At 39.2% G+C, this 24,390-nt stretch overlaps 1 protein-coding gene across 3 annotated transcripts in view; it reads left to right on the top strand.

Moving 5' to 3' along the window:
- LOC311092555 (inactive rhomboid protein 2-like) overlaps positions 1-24,390 on the top strand; it is a 288,243-nt gene that overhangs the window by 8,947 nt on the left and 254,906 nt on the right. The window contains exons 2-4 of one of the 3 annotated variants that reach the window (XM_084129369.1): positions 22,433-22,495; positions 22,671-22,792; positions 22,965-23,049. The gene's annotated coding sequence lies outside the window, so the exon portion shown is untranslated. The remainder of the gene's footprint in view (positions 1-22,432; positions 22,496-22,670; positions 22,793-22,964; positions 23,050-24,390) is intronic. The other 2 variants (XM_084129367.1, XM_084129368.1) reach the window with 2 other exon arrangements.

Here is a 24,390-nt window from a genome sequence, read left to right as displayed (position 1 = left end):
CACTTCCTGTTGCCAGCAGGTGGCGCTATGACTGTAACTGAATATGAGCATGGTCATGTGTTCAGGACAGAATGCTTATCAAACGTGTGAAGTTTGGGGCAGATTGGACATTCCATGCCTGAGTTACAGCAACTTCCTGTTTCATGGCGAAACATCAAAATTTGTCAGGCCGCCGAGGACCCGCCCTTTGACGAAAACTCAAGATCTTCGCAATTTAACGTCGCAAAGGCCTTAAGATTACACTCACCAAATTTGAAGATGATCAGATTAAAACTGTAGGAGGAGTTCGTTAAAGTACGAGGCCTGAAAATGGCAAAAACTGCACAAAAATCTGAGAGGAAGTTCAAAATGGCTGACTTCCTGTTGGGTTTAGGGCTACGCTCCAAGAGACTTTTTTGTAGGTATTAGGTCATTACATATATGTACCGAATTTCGTACACGTACGTGGAACACAGCGGGAGGCGCACTCCGTTGAACTTTTATAGGTGGCGCTATCGAGCCATTTTGCCCCGCCCAATTCTGAAACCTATATCAGATGTAAATTTTCGCCAGTTCTGACACGTGTGCAAAGTTTCGTGAGTTTTCGAGCATGTTTAGGCCCTCAAAAATGCGATTAAATGCGGAGAAGAATAATAATAATAATTAAAGCTGCAAGCAGCGATGAAAGGGCCCTCGCACCCGTGCCATCGTCACTCGGTGGCTTTAGGAAGACAGAGCATGGTTGGGCAATGTGCATTTAAGGAGGTATATATAGTAGTTGCTAGCATGATTAGTATGTTTCTAGCATGCTTAGTACACAATAGTTATGTGGTTAGTATTGCATTACTGTGTTAACCATGTCAGTTTCTGTTGCCAGTAGGTGGGGCTATGTCTATATCTGAATATCGCTATGTAGATGTGTTCAGTGCAGGACTTTTATCAAACATGTGAAGTTTGGGGCAGATTGGACATTGTATGCTTGAGTTACAACAACTTCCTTTAGCATTTCTGACATGTTTTATGATGTTTCTATCATATTACATATTAATTTTGGGGTAGATTGGACATTGCATGCCTGAGTTACAGAAAATTCCTATTTAATTGCAGTAATAGCATGCTTTAACACTTAGCTAAGTATTTGATAGCATGTTTCTAGTATGTTGCTAACATGTTTAACAGTTGGTGGCACTTTTTTATATGTTATTAGGAGTCCAGAACAGTGTTAAACGTCACTTCCTGTTGCCAGCAGGCGGCGCTATGACTATATCTGAATATGAGCATGGACTTGTGTTTAGGAGATAACTCTTATCAAACGTGTGAAGTTTGGGGTAGATTGGACATTGTGTGCTTAAGTTACAACAACTTCCTTTGGCATTTCTAACATGCTTTAGAACTTAGCTATGTGTTGCTAGCATGTTTCTTGCATGTTACATATTAAGTTTGGGGCAGATTGGACATTCCATGCCTGTGTTACAGGAAATTCCTATTTAATTGCAGCAATAGCATGCTTTAGCACTTAACTAAGTGTTTGCTAGCATGTTTTAGCATGTTTCTAGTATGTTGTTAGCATGTTGTTAGCATGTTTAGCACTTGCTGGCACTTTTTTATATGTTATCAGGAGTCCACAACAGTGTTTAACATGTCACGTCCTGTTGCCAGCAGGTGGCGCTATGAGTGTAACTGAATATGAGCATGGTCATGTGTTCAGGACAGAACGCTTATCAAAAGTGTGAAGTTTGGCGCAGATTGGACATTGCCTTCTTGAGTAACATCAACATCCTGTTTCATTGAATTAGCATGCTTTAGCACTTAGCTAAGTATTGCTAGCATGTTTTAACATGTTTCTAGCATGTTTAGAAGTCAATGGCATTTTTAACCTGTTGCTAGAACGGCATCAACGTGTTAAACATGACACTTCCTGTTACCAGTAGGTGGCGCTATTACTATAACTGAATATTCTCATGTAGATATGTTCAGGCCATGACTCTTATCAAACGTGTGAAGTTTGGGGCAGATTGGACATTCCGTGCCTGAGTTACAGCAAATTCCTATTTAATTGCAGTAATAGCATGCTTTAGCACTTAGCTAAGTGTTTGCTAGCATGTTTTAGCATGTTTCTAGTATGTTGTTAGCATGTTTAGCACTTGCTGGCACTTTTTTATATGTTATCAGGAGTCCACAACAGTGTTTAACATGTCACTTCCTGTTGCCAGCAGGTGGCGCTATGACTGTAACTGAATATGAGCATGGTCATGTGTTTAGGACAGAACGTTTATCAAAAGTGTGAAGTTTGGCGCAGATTAGACATTGCCTTCTTGAGTAACAACAACATCCTGTTTCATTGAATTAGCATGCTTTAGCACTTAGCTAAGTATTGCTAGCATGTTTTAACATGTTTCTAGCATGTTTAGAAGTCAATGGCATTTTTAACATGTTGCTAGAACAGCATCAACGTGTTAAACATGTCACTTCCTGTTGCCAGTAGGTGGCGCTATTACTATAACTGAATTTGAGCATGGACATGTGTTCAGGCCATGATTCTTATCAAATGTGTGAAGTTTGGGGCAGATTGGACATTCCATGCCTGAGTTACAGCAAATTCCTATTTAATTGCAGTAATATCATTCTTTAGCACTTAGCTAAGTGTTTGCTAGTATGTTTTAGCATGTCTCTAGTATGTTGGTAGGATGTTTAGCACCTACTGGCATTTTTTTATATGTTATTAGGAGTCAAGAACAGCGTTAAATGTCACTTCCTGTTGCCAGCAGGTGGCGCTATGACTATAAATGAATATGAGCATGGTCATGTGTTCAGGACAGAATGCTTATCAAACGTGTGAAGTTTGGGGCAGATTGGACATTCCATGCCTGAGTTACAGCAACTTCCTGTTTCATGGCGAAACATCGAAATTTGTCAGGACGCCGAGGACCCGCCCTTCGACGAAAACTCAAGATCTTCGCAATTTAACGTCGCAAAGGCCTTAAGATTACACTCACCAAATTTGAAGATGATCAGATTAAAACTGTAGGAGGAGTTCGTTAAAGTACGAGGCCTGAAAATGGCAAAAACTGCACAAAAATCTGAGAGGAAGTTCAAAATGGCTGACTTCCTGTTGGGTTTAGGGCTACGCTCCAAGAGACTTTTTTGTAGGTATTAGGTCATTACATATATGTACCGAATTTCGTACACGTACGTGGAACACAGTGGGAGGCGCACTCCGTTGAACTTTTATAGGTGGCGCTAGCGAGCCATTTTGCCCCGCCCAATTCTGAAACCTATATCAGATGTAAATTTTCGCCAGTTCTGACACGTGTGCAAAGTTTCGTGAGTTTTCAAGCATGTTTAGGCCCTCAAAAATGCGATTAAATGCGGAGAAGAATAATAATTAAAGCTGCAAGCAGCGATGAAAGGGCCCTCGCACCCGTGCCATCATCACTCGGTGGCTTTAGGAAGACAGAGCATGGTTGGGCAATGTACATTTAAGGGGTATGTATAGTGAGAGTATGTCAAAGTCAGTTACAAAATCTTTTGTATAATGGTGATAATAGCATGCTTCATGACTCAGCTTAGTGTTGCTAGCATGCTTACTACACAATAGTACTGTGGTTAGTACTGCATTACTGTTAACCATGTCAGTTTCTGTTGCCAGTAGGTGGGGCTATGTCTATATCTGAATATCGCTATGTAGATGTGTTCAGTGCAGGACTTTTATCAAACATGTGAAGTTTGGGGCAGATTGGACATTGTATGCTTGAGTTACAACAACTTCCTTTAGCATTTCTAATATATTTTATGATGTTTCTAGCATATTACATATTAATTTTGGGGTAGATTGGACATTGCATGCCTGAGTTACAGCAAATTCATATTTAATTGCAGTAATATTATTCTTTAGCACTTAGCTAAGTGTTTGCTAGTATGTTTTAGCATGTCTCTAGTATGTTGGTAGGATGTTTAGCACCTACTGGCATTTTTTAATATGTTATTAGGAGTCCAGAACAGTGTTAAATGTCACTTCCTGTTACCAGCAGGCGGCGCTATGACTAGAACTAAATATGAGCATGGACATGTGTTCAAGAGATAACTCTTATCAAACGTGTGAAGTTTGGGGTAGATTGGACATTTTATGCTTAAGTTACAACAACTTCATTGAGCTTTTATAGCATGCTTTAGAACTTAGCTAAGTGATGCTAGCATGTTTCTTGCATGTTACATATTAAGTTTGGGACAGACTGGACATTCCATGCCTGAGTTACAGCAAATTCCTATTTAATTGCAGTAATAGCATGCTTTAGCACTTAGCTAAGTGTTTGCTAGCATGTTTCTAGTATGTTGCTAACCTGTTTAGCACCTGCTGGCTCTTTTTTATATGTTATTAGGAGACCACAACAGTGTTAAACATGTCACTTCCTGTTGCCAGCAGGTGGCGCTATTACTATAACTGAATATTCTCATGTAGATGTGTTCAGGCCATGACTCTTATCAAACGTGTGAAGTTTGGGGCAGATTGGACATTCCATGCCTGAGTTACAGCAAATTCCTATTTAATTGCAGTAATAGCATGCTTTAGCACTTAGCTAAGTGTTTGCTAGCATGTTTTAGCATGTTTCTAGTATGTTGTTAGCATGTTTAGCACTTGCTGGCACTTTTTTATATGTTTTTATATGTCCACAACAGTGTTTAACATGTCACTTCCTGTTGCCAGCAGGTGGCGCTATGACTGTAACTGAATATTCTCATGTAGATGTGTTCAGGACAGAACTCTTATCAAACGTGTGAAGTTTGGTGCAAATTGGACATTGCCTTCTTGAGTAACAACAAAGTCATGTTTCATTGAATTAGCATTGTTTAGCACTTAGCTAAGCATTGTTAGCATGTTTTAACATGTTTCTAGCATGTTTAGAACTCAATGGCATTTTTAACATGTTGCTAGAACGGCATCAACGTGTTAAACATGTCACTTCCTGTTGCCAGTAGGTGGCGCTATTACTATAACTGAACATTCTCATGTAGATGTGTTCAGGCCATGATTCTTATCAAAAGTGTGAAGTTTGGGGCAGATTGGACATTCCATGCCTGAGTTACAGCAAATTCATATTTAATTGCAGTAATATCATTCTTTAGCACTTAGCTAAGTGTTTGCTAGTATGTTTTAGCATGTCTCTAGTATGTTGGTAGGATGTTTAGCACCTACTGGCATTTTTTTATATGTTATTAGGAGTCAAGAACAGTGTTAAACGTCACTTCCTGTTGCCAGCAGGTGGCGCTATGACTATAACTAAATATGAGCATGGACATGTGTTCAAGAGATAACTCTTATCAAACGTGTGAAGTTTGGGGCAGATTGTACATTGCCTTCTTGAGTAACAACAAAGTCCTGTTTCATTGAATTAGCATGCTTTAAAACTTAGCTAAGTATTGCTAGCATGTTTTAACATGTTTCTAGCATGTTTAGAACTCAATGGCATTTTTAACATGTTGCTAGAACGGCATCAACGTGTTAAACATGTCACTTCCTGTTGCCAGTAGGTGGCGCTATTACTGTAACTGAATTTGAGCATAGACATGTGTTCAGGCCATGATTCTTATCAAACGTGTGAAGTTTGGGGCAGATTGGACATTCCGTGCCTGAGTTACAGCAAATTCCTATTTAATTGCAGTAATAGCATGCTTTAGCACTTAGCTAAGTGTTTGCTAGCATGTTTCTAGTATGTTGATAACCTGTTTAGCACTTGCTGGCTCTTTTTTATATGTTATTAGGAGACCACAACACTGTTAAACATGTCACTTCCTGTTGACAGCAGGTGGCGCTATTACTATAACTGAATATTCTCATGTAGATGTGTTCAGGCCATGACTCTTATCAAACGTGTGAAGTTTGGGGCAGATTGGACATTCCATGCCTGTGTTACAGCAAATTCCTATTAAATTGCAGCAATAGCATGCTTTAGCACTTAGCTAAGTGTTTGCTAGCATGTTTTAGCATGTTTCTAGTATGTTGTTAGCATGTTTAGCACTTGCTGGCACTTTTTTATATGTTTTTATATGTCCACAACAGTGTTTAACATGTCACTTCCTGTTGCCAGCAGGTGGCACTATGACTGTAACTGAATATGAGCATGGTCATGTGTTCAGGACAGAATGTTTATTAAAAGTGTGAAGTTTGGCGCAGATTGGACATTGCCTTCTTGAGTAACAACAACATCCTGTTTCATTGAATTAGCATGCTTTAGCACTTAGCTAAGTATTGCTAGCATGTTTTAACATGTTTCTAGCATGTTTAGAAGTCAATGGCATTTTTAACATGTTGCTAGAATGGCATCAACGTGTTAAACATGACACTTCCTGTTACCAGTAGGTGGCGCTATTACTATAACTGAATATTCTCATGTAGATGTGTTCAGGACAGAACGCTTATCAAAAGTGTGAAGTTTGGGGCAGATTGGACATTCCATGCCTGAGTTACAGCAAATTCCTATTTAATTGCAATAATAGCATGCTTTAGCACTTAGCTAAGAGTTTGCTAGCATGTTTTAGCATGCTTCTAGTATGTTGTTAGCATGTTTAGCACTTGCTGGCACTTTTTTATATGTTATTAGGAGTCCATAACAATGTTAAACATGTCACTTCCTGTTGCCAGCAGGTGGCGCTATGACTATAACTGAATATGAGCATGGTCATGTGTTCAGGACAGAACTCTTATCAAACGTGTGAAGTTTGGGGCAGATTGGACATTCCATGCCTGAGTTACAGCAACTTCCTGTTTCATGGCGAAACATCGAAATTTGTCAGGCCGCCGAGGACCCGCCCTTCGACGAAAACTCAAGATCTTCGCAATTTAACGTCGCAAAGGCCTTAAGATTACACTCACCAAATTTGAAGATGATCAGATTAAAACTGTAGGAGGAGTTCGTTAAAGTATGAGGCCTGAAAATGGCAAAAACTGCACAAAAATCTGAGAGGAAGTTCAAAATGGCTGACTTCCTGTTGTGTTTAGGGCTACGCTCCAAGAGACTTTTTGGTAGGTATTAGGTCATTACATGTATGTACCGAATTTCGTGCACATACGTGGAACGTTGCGGGAGGCGCACTCCGTTGAACTTTTATAGGTGGCGCTATCGAGCCATTTTGCCCTGTCCAATTCTGAAACCTATATCAGATGTAAATTTTCGCCAGTTCTGACGCGTGTGCAAAGTTTCGTGAGTTTTCGAGCATGTTTAGGCCCTCAAAAATGCAATTTAATGCGGAGAATAATAATAATAATAATAATAATAATAATAATAATAAACAGAGCAATTCCAAGAGGGTCCTCACACCATCGGTGCTCGGGCCCTAATAATAATTAAAGCTGCAAGCAGCGATGAAAGGGCCCTCGCACCCATGCCATCAACACTCGGTGGCTTTAGGAAGACAGAGCATGGTTGGGAAATGTACATTTAAGGAGGTATATATAGTAAGAGTATGTCAAAGTCAGTTACAAAATGTTTTGTATAATGGTGATAATAGCATGCTTCATGACTCAGCTAAGTGTTGCTAGCATGTTTAGTCTGTTTCTAGCATGCTTAGTACACAATAATTATGTGGTTAGTACTGCATTACTGTGTTAACCATGTCAGTTTCTGTTGCCAGTAGGTGGCGTTATGACTATAACTGAATATGACCATGGATGTGTGTTCAGGACAGAACTCTTATCAAACGTGTGAAGTTTGGTGCAAATTGGACATTGCCTTCTTGAGTAACAACAAAGTCATGTTTCATTGAATTAGCATTCTTTAGCACTTAGCTAAGCATTGTTAGCATGTTTTAACATGTTTCTAGCATGTTTAGAACTCAATGGCATTTTTAACATGTTGCTAGAACGGCATCAGCGTGTTAAACATGTCACTTCCTGTTGCCAGTAGGTGGCGCTATTACTATAACTGAATTTGAGCATAGACATGTGTTCAGGCCATGATTCTTATCAAATGTGTGAAGTTTGGGGCAGATTGGACATTCCATGCCTGAGTTACAGCAAATTCCTATTTAATTGCAATAATAGCATGCTTTAGCACTTAGCTAAGAGTTTGCTAGCATGTTTTAGCATGTTTGTAGTATGTTGTTAGCATGTTTAGCACTTGCTGGCACTTTTTTATATGTTATTAGGAGTCCATAACAGTGTTAAACATGTCACTTCCTGTTGCCAGCAGGTGGCGCTATGACTGTAACTGAATATAAGCATGGTCATGTGTTCAGGACAGAACGCTTATCAAAAGTGTGAAGTTTGGGGCAGATTGGACATTCCATGCCTGAGTTACAGCAAATTCATATTTAATTGCAGTAATATCATTCTTTAGCACTTAGCTAAGTGTTTGCTAGTATGTTTTAGCATGTCTCTAGTATGTTGGTAGGATGTTTAGCACCTACTGGCATTTTTTTATATGTTATTAGGAGTCAAGAACAGTGTTAAACGTCAATTCCTGTTGCCAGCAGGTGGCGCTATGACTATAACTAAATATGAGCATGGACATGTGTTCAAGAGATAACTCTTATCAAACGTGTGAAGTTTGGGGTAGATTGTACATTGTCTTCTTGAGTAACAACAAAGTCCTGTTTCATTGAATTAGCATGCTTTAGCACTTAGCTAAGTATTGCTAGCATGTTTTAACATGTTTCTAGCATGTATAGAACTCAATGGCATTTTTAACATGTTGCTAGAACGGCATCAAAGTGTTAAACATGTCACTTCCTGTTGCCAGTAGGTGGCGCTATTACTATAACTGAATTTGAGCATAGACATGTGTTCAGGCCATGATTCTTATCAAATGTGTGAAGTTTGGGGCAGATTGGACATTCCATGCCTGAGTTACAGCAAATTCCTATTTAATTGCAGTAATAGCATGCTTTAGCACTTAGCTAAGTGTTTGCTAGCATGTTTCTAGTATGTTGCTAACCTGTTTAGCACTTGCTGGCTCTTTTTTATATGTTATTAGGAGACCACAAGAGTGTTAAACATGTCACTTCCTGTTGAAAGCAGGTGGCGCTATTACTATAACTGAATATTCTCATGTAGATGTGTTCAGGCCATGACTCTTATCAAACGTGTGAAGTTTGGGGCAGATTGGACATTCCATGCCTGTGTTACAGCAAATTCCTATTTAATTGCAGCAATAGCATGCTTTAGCACTTAGCTAAGTGTTTGCTAGCATGTTTTAGCATGTTTCTAGTATGTTGTTAGCATGTTTAGCACTTGCTGTCACTTTTTTTATATGTTTTTATATGTCCACAACAGTGTTTAACATGTCACTTCCTGTTGCCAGCAGGTGGCGCTATGACTGTAACTGAATATGAGCATGGTCATGTGTTTAGGACAGAACGTTTATTAAAAGTGTGAAGTTTGGGGCAGATTGGACATTGCCTTCTTGAGTAACAACAACATCCTGTTTCATTGAATTAGCATGCTTTAGCACTTAGATAAGTAGTGCTAGCATGTTTTAACATGTTTCTAGCATGTTTAGAAGTCAATGGCATTTTTAACATGTTGCTAGAATGGCATCAACGTGTTAAACATGACACTTCCTGTTACCAGTAGGTGGCGCTATTACTATAACTGAATATTCTCATGTAGATGTGTTCAGGACAGAACGCTTATCAAAAGTGTGAAGTTTGGGGCAGATTGGACATTCCATGCCTGAGTTACAGCAAATTCCTATTTAATTGCAATAATAGCATGCTTTAGCACTTAGCTAAGAGTTTGCTAGCATGTTTTAGCATGCTTCTAGTATGTTGTTAGCATGTTTAGCACTTGCTGGCACTTTTTTATATGTTATTAGGAGTCCATAACAGTGTTAAACATGTCACTTCCTGTTGCCAGCAGGTGGCGCTATGACTATAACTGAATATGAGCATGGTCATGTGTTCAGGACAGAACTCTTATCAAAAGTGTGAAGTTTGGGGCAGATTGGACATTCCATGCCTGAGTTACAGCAACTTCCTGTTTCATGGCGAAACATCGAAATTTGTCAGGCCGCCGAGGACCCGCACTTCGACGAAAACTCAAGATCTTCGCAATTTAACGTCGCAAAGGCCTGAAGATTACACTCACCAAATTTGAAGATGATCAGATTAAAACTGTAGGAGGAGTTCGTTAAAGTACGAGGCCTGAAAATGGCAAAAACTGCACAAAAATCTGAGAGGAAGTTCAAAATGGCTGACTTCCTGTTGTGTTTAGGGCTACGCTCCAAGAGACTTTTTTGTAGGTATTAGGTCATTACATGTATGTACCGAATTTCGTGCACGTACGTGGAACGATGCGGGAGGCGCACTCCGTTGAACTTTTATAGGTGGTGCTATCGAGCCATTTTGCCCCGTCCAATTCTGAAACCTATATCAGATGTAAATTTTCGCCAGTTCTGACGTGTGTGCAAAGTTTCGTGAGTTTTCGAGCATGTTTAGGCCCTCAAAAATGCAATTCAATGCGGAGAATAATAATAATAATAATAATAATAATAATAAACAGAGCAATTCCAAGAGGGTCCTCACACCATCGGTGCTCGGGCCCTAATAATAAACAGAGCAATTCCAAGAGGGTCCTCACACCATCGGTGCTCGGGCCCTAATTAAAGCTGCAAGCAGCGATGAAAGGGCCCTCGCACCCGTGCCATCAACACTCGGTGGCTTTAGGAAGACAGAGCATGGTTGGGAAATGTACATTTAAGGAGGTATATATAGTAAGAGTATGTCAAAGTCAGTTACAAAATGTTTTGTATAATGGTGATAATAGCATGCTTCATGACTCAGCTAAGTGTTGCTAGCATGTTTAGTCTGTTTCTAGCATGCTTAGTACACAATAATTATGTGGTTAGTACTGCATTACTGTGTTAACCATGTCAGTTTCTGTTGCCAGTAGGTGGCGTTATGACTATAACTGAATATGAGCATGGATGTGTGTTCAGGACAGAACTCTTATCAAACGTGTGAAGTTTGGTGCAAATTGGACATTGCCTTCTTGAGTAACAACAAAGTCATGTTTCATTGAATTAGCATTCTTTAGCACTTAGCTAAGCATTGTTAGCATGTTTTAACATGTTTCTAGCATGTTTAGAACTCAATGGCATTTTTAACATGTTGCTAGAACGGCATCAACGTGTTAAACATGTCACTTCCTGTTGCCAGTAGGTGGCGCTATTACTATAACTGAACATTCTCATGTAGATGTGTTCAGGCCATGATTCTTATCAAAAGTGTGAAGTTTGGGGCAGATTGGACATTCCATGCCTGAGTTACAGCAAATTCATATTTAATTGCAGTAATATCATTCTTTAGCACTTAGCTAAGTGTTTGCTAGTATGTTTTAGCATGTCTCTAGTATGTTGGTAGGATGTTTAGCACCTACTGGCATTTTTTTATATGTTATTAGGAGTCAAGAACAGTGTTAAACGTCACTTCCTGTTGCCAGCAGGTGGCGCTATGACTATAACTAAATATGAGCATGGACATGTGTTCAAGAGATAACTCTTATCAAACGTGTGATGTTTGGGGTAGATTGTACATTGCCTTCTTGAGTAACAACAACATCCTGTTTCATTGAATTAGCATGCTTTAGCACTTAGCTAAGTATTGCTAGCATGTTTTAACATGTTTCTAGCATGTTTAGAAGTCAATGGCATTTTTAACATGTTGCTAGAATGGCATCAACGTGTTAAACATGACACTTCCTGTTACCAGTAGGTGGCGCTATTACTATAACTGAATATTCTCATGTAGATGTGTTCAGGACAGAACGCTTATCAAAAGTGTGAAGTTTGGGGCAGATTGGACATTCCATGCCTGAGTTACAGCAAATTCCTATTTAATTGCAATAATAGCATGCTTTAGCACTTAGCTAAGAGTTTGCTAGCATGTTTTAGCATGCTTCTAGTATGTTGTTAGCATGTTTAGCACTTGCTGGCACTTTTTTATATGTTATTAGGAGTCCATAACAGTGTTAAACATGTCACTTCCTGTTGCCAGCAGGTGGCGCTATGACTATAACTGAATATGAGCATGGTCATGTGTTCAGGACAGAACTCTTATCAAACGTGTGAAGTTTGGGGCAGATTGGACATTCCATGCCTGAGTTACAGCAACTTCCTGTTTCATGGCGAAACATCGAAATTTGTCAGGCCGCCGAGGACCCGCCCTTCGACGAAAACTCAAGATCTTCGCAATTTATCGTCGCAAAGGCCTTAAGATTACACTCACCAAATTTGAAGATGATCAGATTAAAACTGTAGGAGGAGTTCGTTAAAGTATGAGGCCTGAAAATGGCAAAAACTGCACAAAAATCTGAGAGGAAGTTCAAAATGGCTGACTTCCTGTTGTGTTTAGGGCTACGCTCCAAGAGACTTTTTGGTAGGTATTAGGTCATTACATGTATGTACCGAATTTCGTGCACATACGTGGAACGTTGCGGGAGGCGCACTCCGTTGAACTTTTATAGGTGGCGCTATCGAGCCATTTTGCCCTGTCCAATTCTGAAACCTATATCAGATGTAAATTTTCGCCAGTTCTGACGCGTGTGCAAAGTTTCGTGAGTTTTCGAGCATGTTTAGGCCCTCAAAAATGCAATTTAATGCGGAGAATAATAATAATAATAAATATAGCTGCAAGCAGCAATTACCGGGGCCAAGCAGAATAAGACGACAAGACATGCCAACATGTCTGAAAGTGTCAGACCAACTGCAACAATGAGCAATTAAAGACATTTAAAGAGGATTTTAGGCGAAATGGCTGAAAAATCATGTAAAAAGTGATTCAAAATATGATTTAATGGATTGTCACTTTTGACCAAAAGGTGGCGCTGTTACGAAATTGATGTGGTGTGGTCAGAGTAAGGAGACAGTGACACATACAAAGTTTTGTGTCAATATGTCGAGGCATTGCAGATATAAAGCCTGAATAGTCATTTTGGCATCATGCCTCAACTTTGCTGCTGTGCTATACGAAAACGGTTTCATCAATCGACACGAAATCCATAACTTTTTGTCGGCACAGTCTGGAGATGATACGATTTGATTTTGGTGAAAATCGGACAAACGGTCTAGGAGGAGTTCGAAAAAGTAGGTTTTGACTGAAAATCAAGATGGCGGACAGGAAGTTTGGCCAAATAAGGAAAACTTGGTATCTATGTTCTCGGCTTGACCCAAGGAATCTATTAAGAACCGTGGAATTTCAATAGCCAGATTTATTCAAAAGTTATTAGCCTTTTTGGAAATTTTGTTATAACTTTTGACCACTAGGTGGCGCTGTCTTGAAATATTTTGGTTGCCTTCAGGGGATGGTGCTGATGACACAATCTGAGTTTCGTAATATTACACCAATGCATTTGTTTAGTATAGCATTTTATTTCACAAAACTGTATTGAAGTCAATGGGAATTTCATATTTTGTTCAATTATAGCGCCACCAAGAGGCTCAGTCCCACAATTTTTTTTACGTGTCCTCAGAGTGAGCCCATACATATGTGTGTCAATTTTGGTGAAAATATCTCAATTCGCTTCGGAGTTATAGACATTTATATGAAAAAACACGAAAAAAATGACTGACACATGACTTTGATTGGAAATTAGTACCCCTAAACATCAATATTTTCGCATTTGGGCATTGGCGTATAGCTATCGACCTATGTTTCCAAACTTCTGACGGTGGTTTCGTCTCGATCGGACTAGCGGTTTCAAAGATATAGCCAAATGTTTTTTAAGCGCTAAATCACAACGCTACACAAACCGTAAGGCGAAACCTAGCATGTTTGGTATCGTAGGACTCGGCAACGATTCAGGAGTCTAAAAAGATGAGTTTCGTGAAAATAAGTCGACCACACCCAAAGTTATAAGCATTTGAAAAAAAAAATTCACCACTAGGTGGCGCTGTTTCGAAACTTCTCAGGCTCATTCAGGGCATTGTGCTGATGACCCATACCACGTTTCGTAACAATCCGTTCATGCGTTCATAAAATACAGAATTTTAGCACAAAATTCAAAATGGCCGACAGCCAAAATGACCGATATGGTCAAATTGGATATCAGTCGACTCGGCATGTTGCCCTGAATCTAACGAGACCAATTGTATGATTTTTGGACAAACTGTTCAGAAGTTATAAGCAAAAATAGCCATTTTTCATATCTCCGGACCAGTAGGTGGCGCTGCGCCGAAACACAGCATGTAGCCTCAGGTCATGCTTGTGAGTACAAGTACCAAGTTTGGTCTGAATACGATAAACCGTTGCGGAGATACGGCCTTACGACTGTTTTTGCTAGCGCTACGTAAAATGTATTTGTGCGTTTATCGAAAACGGTTTGACGAATCCATTTGAATTCCATAACTTTTTGTCAGCACTACCTGAAGATGATCTGGTTCAATTTTCGTGCAAATCGGACAAACCGTCTAGGACGAGTTCGAAAAAGTAGCTTTTTTTGAAAATTCAAGATGGCGGCCATATTTTTATGACGGAAAATGACGTCATAGGGTGCAATCGAATCGCCATGAGCTCAGGAATTGGACATTCCATGCCTGTGTTACAGCAAATTCCTATTTAATTGCAGCAATAGCATGCTTTAGCACTTAGCTAAGTGTTTGCTAGCATGTTTTAGCATGTTTCTAGTATGTTGTTAGCATGTTTAGCACTTGCTGTCACTTTTTTTATATGTTTTTATATGTCCACAACAGTGTTTAACATGTCACTTCCTGTTGCCAGCAGGTGGCGCTATGACTGTAACTGAATATGAGCATGGTCATGTGTTTAGGACAGAACGTTTATTAAAAGTGTGAAGTTTGGGGCAGATTGGACATTGCCTTCTTGAGTAACAACAACATCCTGTTTCATTGAATTAGCATGCTTTAGCACTTAGCTAAGTATTGCTAGCATGTTTTAACATGTTTCTAGCATGTTTAGAAGTCAATGGCATTTTTAACATGTTGCTAGAATGGCATCAACGTGTTAAACATGACACTTCCTGTTACCAGTAGGTGGCGCTATTACTATAACTGAATATTCTCATGTAGATGTGTTCAGGACAGAACGCTTATCAAAAGTGTGAAGTTTGGGGCAGATTGGACATTCCATGCCTGAGTTACAGCAAATTCCTATTTAATTGCAATAATAGCATGCTTTAGCACTTAGCTAAGAGTTTGCTAGCATGTTTTAGCATGCTTCTAGTATGTTGTTAGCATGTTTAGCACTTGCTGGCACTTTTTTATATGTTATTAGGAGTCCATAACAGTGTTAAACATGTCACTTCCTGTTGCCAGCAGGTGGCGCTATGACTATAACTGAATATGAGCATGGTCATGTGTTCAGGACAGAACTCTTATCAAAAGTGTGAAGTTTGGGGCAGATTGGACATTCCATGCCTGAGTTACAGCAACTTCCTGTTTCATGGCGAAACATCGAAATTTGTCAGGCCGCCGAGGACCCGCACTTCGACGAAAACTCAAGATCTTCGCAATTTAACGTCGCAAAGGCCTGAAGATTACACTCACCTAATTTGAAGATGATCAGATTAAAACTGTAGGAGGAGTTCGTTAAAGTACGAGGCCTGAAAATGGCAAAAACTGCACAAAAATCTGAGAGGAAGTTCAAAATGGCTGACTTCCTGTTGTGTTTAGGGCTACGCTCCAAGAGACTTTTTTGTAGGTATTAGGTAATTACATGTATGTACCGAATTTCGTGCACGTACGTGGAACGATGCGGGAGGCGCACTCCGTTGAACTTTTATAGGTGGCGGTATCGAGCCATTTTGCCCCGTCCAATTCTGAAACCTATATCAGATGTAAATTTTCGCCAGTTCTGACGTGTGTGCAAAGTTTCGTGAGTTTTCGAGCATGTTTAGGCCCTCAAAAATGCAATTCAATGCGGAGAAGAATAATAATAATAATAATAATAATAATAATAATAATAAACAGAGCAATTCCAAGAGGGTCCTCACACCATCGGTGCTCGGGCCCTAATAAACAGAGCAATTCCAAGAGGGTCCTCACACCATCGGTGCTCGGGCCCTAATAATAATAATAAACGGAGCAATTCCAAGAGGGTCCTCACACCATCGGTGCTCGGGCCCTAATAATAAGAAAACTAACAGATACAATAGGTGCCTCAGCCCCTTCGGGGCTTGGCCCCTAATTAAAGCTTGCAAGCAGCCTCAAAGGGGCCAAGCCCTCCAATGGTTCCCTGGGTTCAAAAAGTAGCTAAAAATACTCTGCTTTCAAAACTTTATAAGAAACTTTAATAACCAAAGTATTCTTACTATAGCAGTGCGGAGCCGCAAGAACAAAAACAGCACAAATTGAATATACATGTAAATGTACATCAAGCACCAACAGCAGTGCAGAGCCAGAAGGAACTTAAATGACAATTTTATACACAATTTCAAAGTCGCCCCACACTGGTCTCGAACCCACGACCAGAATGGTTCGGGATTCATGACGCATGGTTGAACCGATTGCGCCACCCAGAGGACATGTTTTACAAAGCTGCAGAGGAGAGGCTTCAGTGTATGAATGAGCACACAAAATCATGTTAACGAGATTAGCATGCTAAGCTAGCTTAATGCTAATGTAGCTTATGGTTATCATGATAGCTGAAGAGCCGCATTAGAAAGAATGGCATCTGGTTAGCATGCTAACCAATTATTATGCTAAGCTAACTAGCATAAGGCAACAAACACAGGCTAGGTCAACTTTGGAGACGAATATCTCGGGAACAGTAGCGAATATCAAAAATCTGTTCAGTCATTTCTGTGCGGCTTGGTCCAAAGATCATCTGAGCAAACTTTGGGCAAAATTGAGCAAGATTTGAAGGAGGAGTAGCGAAAAAACTGTTTACCATTTGCTTCAATATGGCGGACAGTCACATTGTTGGAAAATGACAAATGAGATATCGCCGGAATCTGCATAATCCAAGGAACGTAATGACACAAAGAAATCCAATTTTAACCTATGTTTTCAAAAGTTATAAGCGTATTTGCAAAACACCTTATACCTCTGGAACACTAGGTGGCGCTGTGTTCAAAGTTCTCAGGTACCTTCAGGCCATGCTAATGATGATCCTTACCAATTGTGGTTCCGATATGTCAAATACTTTATAAGATATTGCAATTTATGACAAAAATCTAAATGGCGGACAAGTGTTTCATTCAATCCTGGCAAAATCGGTATCCTCGGATTCGGCATGACCCAAGGAATCCATAGATACCAAATTTACGATTTTCTGACAAACTGTTCAAAAGTTATTGGCCAAAATATCCATTTTCCATATCTCATGACCCGTAGGTGGCGCTGTTCCCAACTTTGGCATGGAACCTCAGGGCATACTTCCGATGAACCGTACCAATTTTCGTTTCGATTGATCAATTTTTGGCCGAGATACAGCCTCTGAACCAATTTTGGGTCGACCTCGTTAACTTTGTGACACCATAACTTTTGAACAAAGTTGAATAAAAAAAATCTGTTCAGTCATTTCTGTGCGTCTCAGTCCAAAGATCATTTGAGTACATTTTTGTCAAATTTGGTCAAATTTTGAAAGAGGAGTAGCGAAAAAACTTAATACTGTACTTTTCAAAATGGCCACTACTGTAATGGGCGGAGTCTTAATGGACTATATTGGTCTTGATCACCATGATGAGAGGAATCAAGTGTACTAAGTTTCATTTTTCTAGATCAAATGGTTCAAAACTTATAACCCTTTGAATGTTGAATTTTTGAACTGGTGGTGGCGCTATAGAGTTGGTCCTAGAGACTCCAAAATTGGTCCAATTACTTTTCATGACCATATGTACAAGTGTGCCAAATTTCATCATTTTCCTACTTACGGTTCATAGGGCTGCCATAGACTTCCACTGGGAAGAATAATAATAATAAATATAGCTGCAAGCAGCAATACGGGGCCAAGCCCTGCAAGGCACAGCAAGCAGACAAAATACAGCAATCTACAAGTACTGTAAGCACAGCAGCGCAGCAAGCATTTAAGCAACAACAGCAGTGCGGAGCCAGAAGAACAAAAAGAGCAGAAATTGAATATACATGTAAATGTACACCAAGCACAGCAGTGCAGCGAGCATTTAAGCACCAACAGCAGTGCAGAGCCAGAAGGAATTGAAATGACAACTTTATACAAAATTTTAAAGTTGTCCCACACAGGACTCGAACCCACAACCATATTGGTTAAGGATTCATGACACTTGGTTTAGCACATTGCGCCACTCAGAGGATGTACAATCACAGACTGCAGAGGAGAGGCTTCAGTGTAAGAATGAGCACACAAAAGCAAGTTAACCAGATTAGCATGCTAAGCTAACTTAATGCTAATGTAGCTTATGATGTGGTACATCCAATCCTGGCAAAATAGATATCCTCAGATTCGACATGATGCAAGGAATCGATAGACACCAATTTTATGATTTTGTGACAAACTGTTCACAAGTTACAGCCTCTGAACCAATTATGGGTCGACCTCATTAAGTTTGCGACATCATAACTTTTTTTTTTCCAGTATAGCAAAAAAATCGGGGACAGTACTTTTATGCGGCTCAGTCCGAAGATCATTTGAGTACATGTTTGGACAAAATTAGACCAATTTTGAAGGAGGAGTAGCGAAAAAACTGTTTTACATTCGCTCAAATATGGCGGCCAGTCACATTGTTGAAAAATAACATATGAGATATCGTTGAAATCAGCATAAGCCAAGGAATATATTGACATAAAGAAATCAAATTTCAAGCAATGTTAGCAAAAGTTATAAGCGTTTTTTCAAAAAACAATGATATCTCTGGAACACTAGGTGGCACTGTGATCAAACTTCTCAGGTACTTTCGAGCCATGCTAATGATGATCCATACCAAATTTGGTCTAGAAATTTCAGATAGTTTAAAAGATATTGCAAATTATGACATAATTCAAAATGGCGGACACGTGGTACATCCCATCATGGCAAAATCGATATCCACGGATTCGTCATGACCCAAGGAATCGATAGATACCAAGTTTATAATTTTCTGACAAATCGTTCACAAGTTATTGGCCAAAATATGCATTTTCCATATCTCATGACCTGTAGGTGGTGCTGTTCCCAACTTTGGCATGGTACATCAGATCATGCTTCCGATGAAACGTACCAATTTTCGTTTCGATTGATCAAAGTTTGGCCGAACTATAGCTTCTGAACCAATTTTGGGTCGACCTCGTTAAGTTTGCGACATCATAACTTTTTTTTTTCCAGTATAGCAAAAAAATCGGGGACAGTACTTTTATGCGGCTCAGTCCGAAGATCATTTGAGCACATGTTTGGACAAAATTAGACCAATTTTGAAGGAGGAGTAGCAAAAAAACTGCATACTGTACTTTTCAAAATGGCCACTACTGTAATGGGTGGAGTCTTAATGTAAGATATTGGTTCTGATCAGCATGATGAGATGAATCAGGTGTACTAAGTTTCATTTTTCTAGATCAAAGGGTTCAAAAGTTATAACCATTTCAATGTTGAATTTTTGAACTGCTGGTGGCGCTATAGAGTTGGTCCTAGAGACTCAAAAATTGCTACTTTTACTATTCATGGCCATCACTACAAGTGTGCCAAATTTCATCATTTTCCTATGTACGGTTCATAGGGCTGCCATAGACTCCCATTTGCGGAATAATAATAATAATAAGAAAACTAACAGATACAATAGGTGCCTCAGCCCCTTCGGGGCTTGGCCCCTAATAATAAGAAAACCAACGGATACAATAGGTGCCTTGCCCCTTCGGGGCTTGGCCCCTAATAAGAAAACTAACAGATACAATAGGTGCCTCAGCCCCTTCGGGGCTTGGCCCCTAATAATAAGAAAACTAACGGATACAATAGGTGCCACAGCCCCTTCGGGGCTTGGCCCCTAATTAAAGCTGCAAGCAGCCTCAAAGGGGCCAAGCCCTCCAATGGTTCCCTGGGTTCAAAAAGTAGCTAAAAATACTTTGCTTTCAAAACTTTATAAGAAACTTTAATAACCAAAGTATTCTTACTATAGCAGTGCGGAGCCGCAAGAACAAAAACAGCACAAATTGAATATACATGTAAATGTACATCAAGCACAATAGCATTTAAGCACCAACAGCAGTGCAGAGCCAGAAGGAATTTAAATTACAACTTTATACACAATTTTAAAGTCTCCCCACACTGGTCTCGAACCCACGACCAGAATGGTTCGGGATTCATGACGCATGGTTGAACAGATTGTGCCACCCAGAGGACATGTTTTACAAAGCTGCAGAGGAGAGGTTTCAGTGTAAGAATAAGCAGACAAAATACATGTTAACGAGATTAGCATGTTAAGCTAGCTTAATGCTAATGTAGCTTATGGTTATCCTGATAGCTGAAGAGCCACATTAGAAAGAATGGCATCTGGTTAACATGCTAACCAATTATTATGCTAAGTTAACTAGCATAAGGTAAAAAATGCAGGCTAGGTCAACTTTGAAGATGAATATCTCGGGAACGGTAGCGAAAATCAAAAATCTTCACTCCATCACTAGAAGTGTACCAAATTTCATCATTTTCCTATGTTCCGTTGATAGGGCATTAGACCATTGACTCCCATTCGGGAAAAATAATAATAAGAAAACTAACAGATACAATAGGTGCCTCAGCCCCTTCGGGGCTTGGCCCCTAAAAACTAACAGATACAATAGGTGCCTTGCCCCTTCGGGGCCCCTAAAAACTAACTTCTCAGGTTCTTTCAGGACATCGTGCTGATGACCCATACCAAGTTTCGTAACAATCCGTTCATGCGTTCTTAAAATACAGCATTTTAGCACATAATTCAAAATGGCCGACAGTCAAAATGGCCGATATAGTAAAATTGGATATCAGTCGACTCGGCATCTTGCCCTGAATCTAACGAGACGAATTTTATGCTTTTTGGACAAACTGTTCAGAAGTTATTAGCAAAAATAGCCATTTTTCATATCTCCGGACCAGTAGGTGGGTTGTGCCGAAACACAGCATGTAGCCTCAAGTCATGCTTGTGATGATATGTACCAAGTTTGGTCTGAATCCGATAAACCATTGCGGAGATACAGCCTTACATCTGTTTTCGCAAGCGTTACGTAAAATTTGTTCGTGGGTTTATCGAAAACGGTTTGACGAATCAACTTGAATTCCATAACTTTTTGTCGGCATGGTCTGGAGATGATCTGGTTCAATTTTCGTGAAAATCGGAGTAACGGCCTAGGAGGAGTTCGAAAAAGTAGGTTTTTCGGAAAATTCAAAATGGCGGAAAAATTTCCATGACGGAAAATAACGTCAATCGAATAGGGTGCAATCGAATCGTCTTGAGCTAGGGAATAAGTGGACAAAATAATTTTGTTGATAGGCCTTACGGTTCAAAAGTTATTAGCATAAATATGAGTGAAACTTTGGACAGTTGGTGGCGCTAGAGGGATTGGTTTTAAGACACCAAATTTGCTATGGTGACTTTTCAGACTGTCCTCTATCAGTGTGCCACATTTCAAAACTTTGAAGAAGAAGAAGAAGAAGAAGAAGAACGGGAACAGATACAATAGGTGCCTCCGCACCTTCGGTGCTTGGCCCCTAATAATAATAATAATAAGAAGAAGAAAACTAACGGATACAATAGGTGCCACAGCCCCTTCGGGGCTTGGCCCCTAATAACAATAATAAGAAAACTAACGGATACAATAGGTGCCTCAGCCCCTTCGGGGCTTGGCCCCTAAATATCTTCTTCTGTTGAACACAACAGAAGAACAAATGACCTATAGGTCTGGAACAATGAATGACTTCTATCATTTGTCGTTTGTCATAAGCAGTTAAAAAGCAGCTTTAGACAGAATGAAACAACAACAAAAGTGGATAGTTGTTTTTAAATTTCAAGCTCAAAAAACACCTTAAAGGTATCATAAAAATAGTTCATTTGACTAGTGCGCTATAGTCTTTTTATGATAGCTTTGTGCAAGTATTGTACACCAGCCACATGGACCACTTCTATGGTGCTTTTTTGCAATTGATGTTTAAAGCAACTGTCCAAAAAAATGGTCATGTCATCTACCTACCTTCATGTTCCCACTTTTTGGATGGAAAACTGTCCAGCCAATAGTTTGTTATAACCAGGAGTACTATGCGTAGATTTGATATGCTCGGTATAGACTATTTGCAACCACTGACAAGGTTTGTTAATTAAACATCTAATGATTCTCTGCTGCTGGCCTTTAATAGCACTTATTGAAATTGTCCTCATTATGGGGCTTGTAGTCATCACATCTTTACAGTATCTTGCAACAAAAGGACAAAAGGAAGCTGACATTTGAGCAACACACGTTACTTAACAATGAAGGCAAGAGAAATGCATCGTGGACAAATACAGTATGGCCTCAAAACCACCACGTTACTGATATGAACCTAGATTGAAATGTTAATATTTTGTGTGACATTTCTTTTTATTATACTCTTACAGATTTGCCAGGTAGGGTGCCTCCATATAGCCATCAAATTCTAAAGCTCCATTTCAAACTATACAGTAAGTTAAGATTATATGCATGTTCTTTTTGTTCTTTTTGTGGTGATTGAGTTGATACTGGCTTCTGTGCATTAAAATGCATTCTTGTTGTGTGAACAGATGAGAAGATGCATTTAACCTAGGCTAGAACTAATGCTAATTAATCATGAGAGTTTTGTCTTTGATTTTAACAAAGTTTTTTGAACTGGAGCAAAGTGTACTGTCCAATGTCAGGGTTCGCCAAAAAGACATCCCACTTCATGTAAGACTAAATCAGTTTTTATTAGGCTACTGACATGACTTCAGTCTTCTTCTCAGGTAAATGCACATGATTTTAAAGCAGATTATCTATTATCAAGCACTGTTCATAATATCTTTGTTTAAAAATTTTAATGAGGAAAATGACACATTTTCAGTTTGAACTCTTCAGCATTTCTTGTGAAAGAGGGCACTGACATGGTCATAACTACTTCTTTTGTATGTTTTGCAGAAAGACTGTCCTGAAGATGAGTAAGTGAAATACTGTTCCTCTTACTGTTCCGAAAAAAAGGCAAACAGTGGTTTCGTCTGACATAGTAAGTGTGAAGTTTTTTTAATGTTATGCTCTGGTGCTCACACACTAACTTGAAGGTTTGCTGTTGTGTGAAATACAGTTTTACCCCCCTCTACCCTCAATATTTCAGTCAACCTTTTTCACATTTCTGGGGTTCTCAGAAAGTCATTATAGATGGGTAAACTTCTATAGAGATGAATTTTGTACTTTTCATTGTGCAATCACTGATAATGTCATTTTAACAGTGTAATTGCATTGCATGTAAGCCATCAATAATTGTTTGCTAACATTTAACATCTTTTAGTAATGGATTAAAGCCTAAAGCAGTCTGTAGTTGTGAAATATTCAGTTCTGTACAGAGGAAGTGAAACCTGAGCTTTTTTCCATAATAAGAGGTTAAGATTGACCAAAAACATTCATCAATCTTCTTATGCTTTTCTGGTTATGTAGTGGCATGTAGTATTTGTAGTATACAACAACTTTGTTAATGACATATTTAAACTCGCATTAGATATGTGTCTCACTTCTGTATGTGTGGTGCAAGAAAATCATAGGGAAGGAAGTACGAGCCTTGACTCATTCATGTTGCCAGATCTTGCTAGAAAAAAAAAAGAGCAAACAAGACCAAGCCCATAATAAACCTAAATATATCTAAATGCTTTATATTGAAAATAAGACCACAATATCACAACCCACAATTGGCCCTTTTATTAACTCCATAAATTGGGTCAGTTTATGAGCCAAGCCCATACAACAATACCAAAAACGCTTATAATAAGTGGATATAACACTGCAAGAGAGTGCTCTGCAAAGTAGCCTTCCAAGCATAAATAAAACATGACGCTTCTGTCGATGGTGGTTTGGTTAAAATTGTCAAACATTGTGAGCCTTTGGTTGCTGCAATATTACTTTGGCCAAAAATACCAAAAACGCGAGATGCCAGGATGTTGATATAGTTACCACGGTGTCAGTCATCAGAATGAAATTGTGTTACCAAAACTTGTGATACACTGATAACTAGTACTGATAATTACTGATAATTCAAGTGTGCAAACAAGTGAAAATAATAAAATATACCACACAGTATATAAAAATGAGGGAAAAACTAAATAAATGTTTCTTGACAAATATAAACATTCAATATAAAAAAAAGATGTCCACATGGGGAAAAATGTGTTAACATTTTAAGAAGAACGCTATAACTGTACTACTATCATTTGAAACCGCAGCAGGGAAGATGTGTGACGTTGGCATACATTTTTGTTTTAAACCTTCCTTGTTTAGACGATAATATGGTTACGATAAGCAGGTGACGATTTCGACAGTTCAAAATAAAGAGGAATAACAGATGTGTTTATGAAAT

Source organism: Abramis brama, assembly GCF_963993115.1.
Source record: "Abramis brama genome assembly, chromosome: 11".
Classification (NCBI taxonomy): domain Eukaryota; kingdom Metazoa; phylum Chordata; class Actinopteri; order Cypriniformes; family Leuciscidae; genus Abramis; species Abramis brama.
The sequence above is the reverse complement of the archived record's forward strand: the minus strand, read 5'-3'. Positions and strand labels throughout refer to the sequence as shown.